Here is an 11,450-nt window from a genome sequence, read left to right as displayed (position 1 = left end):
CCATTATATGAAACCAATTTTTTTTTACATGATTTTCTTTGTTTAACCTAAAATGTCAACCATCCAAATGAATGAAGTTTCAAAGAAAACTGTGCTCAGTTACAAAACTTAATTAGCGGCTTCTTTGGGGCATGTAGTGTTTGTCTTAATCTCACATTGGACTTCGAAATTCTAGGGTTGAATTAGAAAATCTGAATTATAGTACTCTCAGTTGAAATCTCTTATTGGGTTAATGGGAAAAATTGGAATAAATCCTTTAGCCATGTGAAAGGCACCTAAGCCACAGACACAGAATATTGCCAGGAAACTCTCAAAGCAAATAAAGTAGATTACGTGGATATATTTAGAATTTCATGAGAGCAGCGATTCATTGCTAGGGTCAGTCTGATTAGACTGAATGGTTCTAATATTTACGTTCTGGAATTACTGCTAAAATCAAATTTTCTATAAATAATACACTTTTATTTGAAGGGTTATAGCCTCAAATCTGGAAAATAATATAAAATGACACATCTAGCCATATAGTAAGCTCCTTTGATATTGGGAAAAAAAAACTGTCAAAATTATTCCTTTTGAAATGTTTGCATTTATAGTAACTGTAATATTTGATATTAAAATAACTCCTTTTTCTGTTAATTGTTTTAAATAAAAGTGTGGGTCTGTGTCATTTTATACATTGGCCTTAGATGAGAAGAAAGAAGCAGAAGTTGATCAGGGCCATCAAGAAGATACTGGCGTTGGGTGCCTGGATGGCTAAATCAGTTAAGCATCGACTCTTGATTTAGGATCAGGTCATGATCTCAGGGTTGTGAGATTGAGCCCTGCATAGGGCTCTGTGCACAGCATGGAGCTTGCTAAAGATTCTCCCTCTCTCTCTGCCCCTACCCCCTCCTTCTCAAAAAAAAATTTAAGAAGATACTGGTGTTGCAAAACGGTTGGAAGCCACTTCAAGAAAATATTTGCTCAGGAGTTCAGGAAAAAGGGTTGAAAATGGGGTGACAGAAAGAATCAAAGGCAGAACTGATATACTTAGAGGATTTTTTTCTAATTAAGTTTCCTTAGAGTGAGAAGGAGACTTCGTTTATATATCCATCAGTGTTTTAAATCACTAATAAACTGAGTTTAGCACATAAAAATATATTAATGAAATCATAGTAGATGAAGTTGTAGAGAGAAGTTATTACCAGTATATATTTTGAAAATAGTCAAATCAGTGCCTGAGCTTAGGGAAATATGATATTTATGTTTCTATATTACTTTTACCAAAACCTGAGTAGGTTCTAAAATAGTCATAAAGGAATGCAAAAAAAAATCCTAAAAACTAAAACAGTTCTAAAAAACACCAAAATTTAATATTTTAATTTTCCCCTCCTCCCCCGTGATATATCAATACTTGTGTTTTGATAAAAACACATTGGACTGGGAGTCCTAATACAATTACCAAGTTCTCTCCTCTTCACTAATAAACTCTATGATCTTTACCCAGTGTTTCAGCCTTTCTGGAATGTATCTAATAAAATGGGAAAAGATAATTCCAGATACCCCTGGAGAACTTAGAGTCTTTCCCTTGCATAATGTGGAGCATTAAGATGGTGAAAACACAAGGTGGAGGGAAAGCCACGTGAATGGGTACAAGACAATTAGGTTTTGAAAGGGTAGACATAGGACATGAAACTGGGGATGGTAGCAGAATAAAGGAGGGCTGCAGAAACGTGAATGAGTGGGAATTGCCAAGAGTTTAGGATGGGGGTAACAAAGACCTAGATGAGGAGTGAAAATGAAAAGTAAGAAGAATGTGGAACAGAAGTCTGAAGTAGATATTTGAAATGCATATCCTGAGGTAAAGCTATTTTCCACTAGTGACCCAGGTGCACGCTGCTGGTCTAACACGTTAAGGTTGTTTCTGGAACCATCTAAACTGAGATTGTTACGTTAGATTGTTTTTCAATTGGAAAAGAGACTGGACTTAGTGTTGGGGTGCTTTGTAATCTAGCAAGCCTAAGAAAACTTTTGATTCTCTAAACCTGATTAAATAGCCCCCATTAACAGAACCCAGAAACATCTGTATGTCCACAGAGATTTATCTAAGTTTGTTAGGATCATCTACAGTTATCAAAGAGTTTTGTTCATTTCAAGAACTCAAATTATTAAATAATAGAGCTCTTTTATTACTGTATGTAGACAGAACATCAGTGCATGCAAAGTTCATAATGAAAAACAATTTTTTTTTAAAGTATGTTACAAACATTTTTATTATGGAAGGATAACAGGTCACCATCTCAATGATTTGGATCAGGCTTGAACGGTTCATTGCTTTCCTTTTACTACCTGTCACTTAGGGACTCGAGGTTGACCTTTTCCCATGTAGCATTAATAATGAAAAGTATCTTAAGTTTCCCTTCTCAAGGTGGTTTATGTTCGTTCTTTGATGACAAAATTCCAGTGGACCTCTAATTATAGTTTATTCTACCTGTGATATTTTAAAATGTATATATCCTTATTTTTTTTTATGATGTAACTTGTCAAGGGTCTCTTGTTCTGAAGAGGCCTTGGCCAAGAAGATATATTCTTGCCTCATGCCTCATGTACAAGCTATTCCCATCAAGGTTGGCTCAGAGAGAGGGAAAGGGTCCTTGTTTTCCCTAAGAAAATAAAATAGATCCACGTCAGTAGATGGCTTTAACACTAATATTACATTTATTTATATACATTGTAACATATATAAACTTACAAAAGAAAATAAAACTTTAATTAAATGTCAATACAATTTTAATAATCTTTACTAAAACTTGAAAAAACTGGAAAAAATTATTTTAAGAGAGCAGTATTCTTTTTCTTTTCTATTCAATGAAAGGAAAACGCTCCAGTCAAGTCCATTTCTTTATTCCCATTTTGCAAGTATTACAGTTAATTGAAATGCTAATTATAAAGGACAGAAAATTGCTATTCTAGAGAGAAAGGGAATATCATGAGGTTTCTAAGACTTAGGGTCATTTTCATATTTCTGAATGTGAAAATAGCGTTTTCACTTACTAAAAGCTATAATTTGTTTTCTTGGGTTTTATTATTGCTAATGAGTATGAATGACTTTATTTAAATCTAGTATTTACTTGAATTATTCAATGAAACTTTTCCTTCAGAACCACAAACCTTTGTTGAAACAAAATGGATCAGAAGACTGTGTGGTTTCTGTAAAAAGATAATGAGAGCAGAAATTTTCAAATGTTGGGGTGAAGACCACACAATGTTACAAAAGCAGTTTAGAGAACTGACAAATTTAATACTTTGTTAAGGAAACATCAGAAAAGGGGAATCCACACAATCCCATCCTAGCTACGATCATTAGAATTTCATAAGAGAAAATCCTATTGTCTCTCTTCCTATAATTTTACAGTCCTGGTATTCAAACTGTTTGAGAGAGTAAACGATTGAAAGACATGAAGAGGATTTATTCTTTTACTGTTTTCACTTCCTTATCATCAATATTCTATCTTCACTCAGAACGTGGATTGTACTTTTTATTGGAATTTTAAGAGAAGTTTAAGGGTTAGGGATTGTGGGCTCTGCCTGCCCATCATCTTAGTGTTTTTTTTTTTTATTTGAATTTTTATTATTTTTTGCTCTTTATTTTTTTATTTTGTTATGTAATTTATAGAAACATGATGACATCAAAATGTATATGAGTATTCTAGATGTACGTATATTTGTATCAAGAATAATAAGTAAATGCTTGTGCTTAGCTCCTTTTTTTCCAAATTAGAATATTACTAATACCAATGAATATCAGTACTAAAACAATGTCCTTATTTCCCCTTCCTATTATATTCTCCTTTGTCCCCATGAGTAATTAATACTCTTCCAAGATTTGTTTGTATCATTTGCTGTTTTCTTAAAATAATTTTACCACACCAAAGTAATAGGATTTTGTCTCTGAACTTCCTTTAAATGCTTTCAGCTCTATAGTTTTATATGCTGTTGTATATGCTGAATGTTGTTTTTTTATCCAACATTCTATTTCTGAGATTCATCTATGATGTTGAGCTGTTGTGTGTCCCTAGGCAGAACCTTTGTGCTGCTGCTATTAAGCAACTACTTTTCTTGAAGTGACACCCCTGCTCTACATACGGGATGCTGCGTAATGATGGTAGACTTCAATCTTCTCAGCTTGCCTCTCCTAAATGTGAGCTGGTGCTAGAGTGTTTGGGGCACTCTGCCATATCTGGGGTAGGGCTTCCACTATAAAAGAGTTAGGGGCTGAGGGGAGGAAGGAAGCCTCAGACATCCAGCTGCACTTGCCTACAGGAGAACTTCTGCAGTACTCAACTGGATGAGGTGGGAGAGGAATGATAGATGCTGGTGGCCGGAGAGAAACAGTGGTTCATGATTGGGAGTTGGAGAGAGAGGGAGCCTTGTCTTCTTGCTTGCACCTGCCTAGAATAGAACTAGGGTTAGGGTTAGGGTGGGGTGGGGGAAGAAAGGAGGACGTTGTGACTCAAATGTCAGAAACTCATTGTTAACACCCAGATTTAGTAGATTTTCCTGAATACCCATCTGTCCACTTGCTGAAATCCTTTTGAACTCTTTCCAGAGATTCTGAATGGTTGTTTTCACCTATTACAGTTGTTGCACGGAGAAGAGCTACCATGGAGCTCCCCACAATGCCATTCTGGAAACTAGTTTCTCTATATTATTATATTTAACATGACTTGTTGTAGACAGAAGATAATTGTTGCATCTTTTTAAAATTCTGACAATCCCTGTCATTTTATGAGTGTTTAGACATTTCAATTCAATACAATTATTGATATTTTTAAAAGTAGGTATAGCATTTGTTTGCTTTCTCTCATGCCCTTACTCTGTTCCTCTTTGTCTCCTGAGTTAATTGCACATTTATTATTTTACTTAAATTGATCTCCTCTTTGTTCTTTGTATAGTTTCTCTTTACATAGTTCTTACAATCATTCTCCAAGGGGATTATGATGATAAATTTTCAAATTCTGCTTAGAAACAATATTTTACTACTTGCAGTGGAAATAGAAACCTTAACACAATATATATTCCTTACCTCTCTCCTTATACTGTACTTGCCATATATTATCCCTACGATAACATTGACATTTCATCAGAGAATGTTAAACTTTTTCATTCAATCATCAAATGTATCTTAAAGATCTCAAGTACATACAAATTGTCTATCATATTTACCCAGTACTTAACCATTTCTGCTGCTGCTCTTCATTCCTAATGATCCAAATTTATGTCTGGTGTCTTTCCGGCTGAAAACCTTCTCATAGTGATTCTTTTAGGGCAGGTCTTCTGGCAACAACTTCTCTTGGTCTCATTTCATTTAAAAGTATTTTATTTCCCCTTCATTCCTAAAGGCTATTTTTGCTAGATATAGAATTCTGAGGTAAAAGTTTTATTCATTCAGCCCTTTAAAATTTTTATTTCACTCTGTCTTCCCTCACTTCTGAAATAAAACTTGTCAACCTTCAAATCATTATTCTCCAACAACGATAGCAGGTTTTTGTTTGTTTGTTTGTTTGTTTTCTGACTGCCTTGAAAATGTTTTTTCCTTGTTTCTAAGTTCTAGCACTTTTATTACACTTGATATAAATTTCACGGGGTTTGTTCTATTTGGGGTTGATAAGTTTCTGGAATCTGTAAGTTTATGTCTTTTATAAAATTGGGGAAGTACTCAATCAATATTTACTCAAATTTTTTTTCTGCACTATATTTTTTTCCCTCTCCTTCTAGTTTCGTTTGGTGTTGTTCAATATGTTCCTTAAGCTCTGTATATTTTTTTTTCTAATGTGTTTTGTGTCTGTCATTTATATTTATACTAATCTATCTACCGTTTTACTTACTCATTTCTCTGTTATATCCACTCTGCTAGTAAGTACATCCAGTGAGGTTTTACTTGGGAGGTTGTTGTTTTTAAGTTACAGAATTTCCTTTTGAGCCTTGTCTATATATTCTATTTATTTTCTGAGAATTTCTAGCTTTCCACTGATTTCAAAAGTGATCACTTTACTTATTGGAATGCATTTTAACAGCTGCTTTAAAATTTTTGTCAAATAATTCCAACATCTGTATCATGTTACTGACATACATTGATTATTGTATCACATGCCTGTTGATATTTTCCTTGTCTTTTGTGTATGGAAAACTTTCTAAATGTATCTTGGACATCTAGAATGTTGTATTATGACTCTCACAGCTTCTAAAACCTGCAGGTAATGTTTATATTTTGTTTAGCAGACTTGGGTTTAGGCCACTGTTCTAGCTAGCCAACTCTGAATTGTGTTTTCAACATTATTTTTGTTTTGTTTCCAGAGTGTGCTACACACTGCAATAGTCTAGGAACTGGGTGGTTGTCTGTCTCTTAGTTTGGTTCCCAAGATGATTTGTCTACTTTTTAGGACAGATCTATGCATGCATGCATACCTTGGCATGTATAGGAGGGTGGATACTCCCAGGAGCTGGTAACAACTTCACAAATCGTCTTTCTCAAGTTCTTCCTTTTATTTGATGTCCATGATATCTGCCAATTCCCTAGAGCCCCCCCCCTTTTTGTTTCTCCAGCTGAAATGCTTGCACTTTATTTACCTCGTACTGCTGCACAGTCCCTGTCACAGTGCTGGCATCCAGCACCAGTTATCAAGTGGACAGAAAGAGAAAAGATCAACAGAAACGTGCCACGCATGCTGGGGCCACAGCTTCCCCAGTCTCCCCCAGAGAGGAAGGTTCACTTTCCTCAGTTCTAGATGACCATGGGCTCCTGTTGCCTTGATGTTGCTGACAGGAAACCTCTTGTTCTATCTATAGGCCTGAACTAAAGAGTGATCCTAGAGTAACCTGTACATCTGCCAATGCTACCTTCCACTTAGGCCAAGGGATCCTGGAGGAAAAAACACAGGGTGGCTTGATTATTGATTCAATGTAACCTCTACTTCCTCTTTCCTCCCAGACTTCCTGTTACTATTTACATTTTGGAGTTCACTTACTGTTCGATGCATTCTGTTTAGGAGTTTTAGCTTTGTTGAATGGACTCCAAGTGCAGTATGTTCACTCCATCTTATCAAGAACCAAAATACTATTGATAATGGTTGAAATATAATATCAAATCATAATTTCTTTATAATTTGCTAACCTAATATGATTTAAATGCATGTTTTTGGTAACCATACTGGATAGATATTTTAATAATTTTATTTATTTATTTATTTGGGAGAAAGAGAGCAAGCACAAGTGGTAGGGGAGAGAGAAGGATAAGCAGACTCCACACTGAGTATGGAGCCTGACACTAGTCTCAATCTCACGACCCTATCATGACCTGGGCCAAAATCAAAAGTCAGATGCTTAACCGACTAAGCCACCCAGGTGCCCCATATATTGGGTATATTAACATGCAATTTTGAAAATCCTGGCAAGTAAGTCATTCTCAAGGTCAGGGTAGATAATGGAATCCTAATGATCTATATCCTTACCCTACTGTAAAGGAATAGTGACTTGACTTTGATGCTTTTTATGTCCATCTAAAGGAAAACTATCACACATTGCATACTTTCACATTATTGACCTTTTCTGAAAATAATAAGTATCCTGTACAGATGTGATTTACACACATGAGCAAAATCAAAGCAGATTAATGTTTGAGAAATATTCCCTTAGAATATATCTTTCAAGGGTTCACTGTCCTGAGTTTTTATAGAGTTGGTCAGCAAATACCTTTCAATACAGTTTCTAGATACCTGCTTGGAATACTTAATTAAAAATAAGTCTTTTTTTGTTTAGATATCAGTTGTCAAGTATGGGGATTTAATTACAAATAACAGACTGTAATTTTTGCCCTTCATTTAATAATATTTTTTTAAAACCTGTTTTGACCTCTAACTGGGATAAGCATAGAAGTACTTGGTATCAGGGTCAACCTTTCCTTCAAAACAATGATGTAAAAATGGTTTTACACCAAATGCAGACCTAACAAAGGCCTATTGTGCCATAACATGGAATATAATAACATATATCTTGAATGTGAACTATTTTTAGAAAAGTATTATCATTTAATATATAGATTATGTGTGAAAAAGAAGTCCTATAATTATCTGACATACAGTGGGTAATTTTAGAAACACACCATTAGATAGGAAAAAATACACATCATCACATTCCTATACCATATTACCTAATGAAATGCAACTCAAGATTTCACTGGATTTAAGTTCAAAATTGGGTATGATAAATTAGACTGCATTTACAAAGAATTGATGAAAAAGGGACCAAACCAAATTAACTTGGTCCCAAAGTCATTATCCTGGCTATATTTTTAAATGCTCTTGTGTTATATCAACAATGTCGATGACTATAAATTATCCACGAATCCCAGGATACAAAGGGATCGAGCACACACGTTTCACACAATCTACAATGCCAAAATACAAGGTAAGAATACTTTCCCAGCTCAAGAAAAGAAAATCCACTTTGATATTCAATATATAATCTCTTTTTGATAGACCTTCTAATAGAAACCTTTTGTACATCAAATAATAAAAGTGGCTTGTTTTAATTAGGGGCATTATTTTAAAGTGCTTTGGCAAGCTGCTTGTAATGTGTGTTTGCATGCACTTAAGGGATCAGCAAAAGAAAGAAAAGTCTTGATGATACAAATCCAGTGCTCCTCCCAATAAGATCACTTTTTTGGGATCTAGCCTACATCCCAAGCTAATGGTCAATTAACTAATATGGAAACTGGCTCCTATCATTGCTGCAACTCAGTCTATAGAGTGTGCAATAATAACCTAGAACAGACTTGTGGTGACCAAGGAAAATCCAAATGCCAAGTCTGAATTATGATAGTTCTGCAAACGAGACATCTCACGTTACCACAAACCTTTTATAGATGATTGCTGGAGTGTTTTTAATTATGACTCACATCATTTCATCTTCTTGTGTTATCTTTGCTGAACATCAAGTACATATTCATATGGGATGTGTATTTATGATTGTTTTGACCATCAGGTTCTTCCCTGGTAGGATAATCTAGGGTTTGGATTTTACTTAAGGATTGTTAGCATGCTTTCTGAATTTTAAGCAATTTAAACAATATAGTAGATACAGCGTTCTGGATTTTGGTTTCTCATTAAAAGGCACGTCTCTTCCTTTGAAATATGTTACATATGTATGTACTTGACACAGGAAAATCTAAGTCAGAATCTAATTTTAAAAGTGTATTTGAGACTGATGTAGTTACATTCAAATTAAATCTGAGACTTAAAGGAGAAACTGTGGAGAGAAATTTGGTCAATGACTTGATAAATTGTAAGGTAGGAGTGTGTGCCTGTGTGCCTAATAAATTATGTACCTAGAGAAGAGTGTGATACTTATGGTTGGTTGAGATTATTCCATTCCCAGGAGTTACCATCATGTTCCCAATGAGCTTTGAGGTTTTTATTTTTAAAAAAAGACCATATGTTTTATTACTGAAATAGCTGCTTCAGATTCCAAATTTATAATATAAATAAATAAATATATATGTATATAATGTGTGTAATATATATATGTATAGCATATATTTGTGCATACACATGCTTTCATGTTAAGAGAAGCATAAATTCTGGTGACAATCAAGTAAATATGCTTAGTATATAGCAATGTAATTGTTCATACTTATTTCAAGGCTGAGTGTTGCATCTGTTTCTAAATAGAATTTCTTTTATTGTTAGCTCACATTTTATGTTATAGATCCAGTCTTTTTTTTTCCCCACCACAGTGCTTCTGTCTTTTGCTCACTTGATCTATTTATCTTTTTCCTAAAGCTTTACAATTTTTTTTTACCACCTTTACTCCATGTTTCCATGGGCTGCTTTTCATACCCTGTTGAATTGAACTGATTGGGCATATAAGCATCTGTAAAAGCAGGCTCTTCCATCTCTATTTGAAACCTCAGTGTGCCAACGTAAGGACTTATGTAATTGTGGTAAAACTGCTGTCCAAACATCAAAATTATAGGTCATCAGAAATAAGTTGCCCAGGATTCTATCCAGATGGGTCTGTGTCAAAATATTTAGATGGAATGTGGTGATAAAATGACTCACATTTTCCTCAAGTTTTGACTTTTTTCAAAATGACTGGTTAAGCCATATATTCTGTCAGACTTAAATACATGATATACCCATATGCACATCAACACTTATTACATATTTTCATATTATGATACTCTAATCACACATATTATGATAGGCTAATCACACAATGCTATTCTAAAATAATTGTTGCTATGAAATCTGTGTAGTATATTATGTGGTTGCAGATCTATGTACAGTAAACTACTGGATTTGATGATTAACAGCATTAAAATAGGTGGAAACTTACATTATAATTTCTATCAAGTAGTTTTGAAAATAAGAGTTTAATATTGGGTATCATTTTAGACATGTGGTCATGAAGAATCCTGCCTTCTTTAGACATTACTTTGATGTAGTGTCAAATGCACAGTTAAGCTGTAGGAGTTTTTCTAAAGCTCAAGGTTGCACTGTAACAGAAAAAGTAATAAAGTCATGAGGTTGTTACTGCAAAATAATGAAGCTTTATTTACAAACAAAAACCAATAGCTAGCACACTTCACATGCCCCTCACTCTTTTACTTACCGCCGTGAAGTGTAATTAATGGAGTGAGCAGCCTTAGCAATGCTTCAGAATTTCTGATAGTATTAGTGAGACTGCCTGATAGTGTATATATCTTCTTCGAGGAACTGAATTTGAAAATCATGTGAAGCTATTGTCAGTATCTTTAAGCATAGCTTCATAATAACAAGGAATCACATTGAAGAGAAATAAATTTTATTTTTTTTACATTTTTTATTTTATTATGTTATGTTAATCACCATACATTACATCATTAGTTTTTGATGTAGTGTCCCATGATTCATTGTTTGCATGTAACACCCAGTGCTCCATTCAGTACATGCCCTCTTTAATACCCATCACCAGGCTAACCCCCCCACCCCTCTCCCTCTAGAACCCTTATTTTGTTTCTCAGAGTCCATAGTCTCTCATGGTTTGTCTCCCCCTCCAATTTACCCCCTTCTATCTTCTTTTTTTAAATTTTTTAACATATAATGCATTATTTGTTTCAGAGGTACAGGTCTGTGATTCATCAGTCTTACACAATTCACAGCGCTCACCACAGCACATACCCTCCCCAATGTCTATCACCCAGCCACCCCATCCCTCCCACCCCCCTCCACTCCAGCAACCCTCAGTTTGTTTCCTGAGATTAAGAGTCTCTTATGGTTTGTCTCCCTCTCTGGTTTCGTCTTGTTTCATATTGCCCTCCCTTCCCCTGTGATCCTCTGTCTTGTTTCTCAAATTCTTCATATCAGTGAGATTATATGATAATTGTCATTCTCTGATTGACTTATTTCACTCAGCATAATACCCTCTAGTTC

The sequence above is a fragment of the Leptonychotes weddellii genome, chromosome 12 (assembly GCF_054177405.1).
Source record: "Leptonychotes weddellii isolate Sample4059 chromosome 12, ASM5417740v2, whole genome shotgun sequence".
Taxonomy (NCBI): Eukaryota; Metazoa; Chordata; class Mammalia; order Carnivora; family Phocidae; genus Leptonychotes; species Leptonychotes weddellii.
This window is presented reverse-complemented; position numbering follows the sequence as displayed.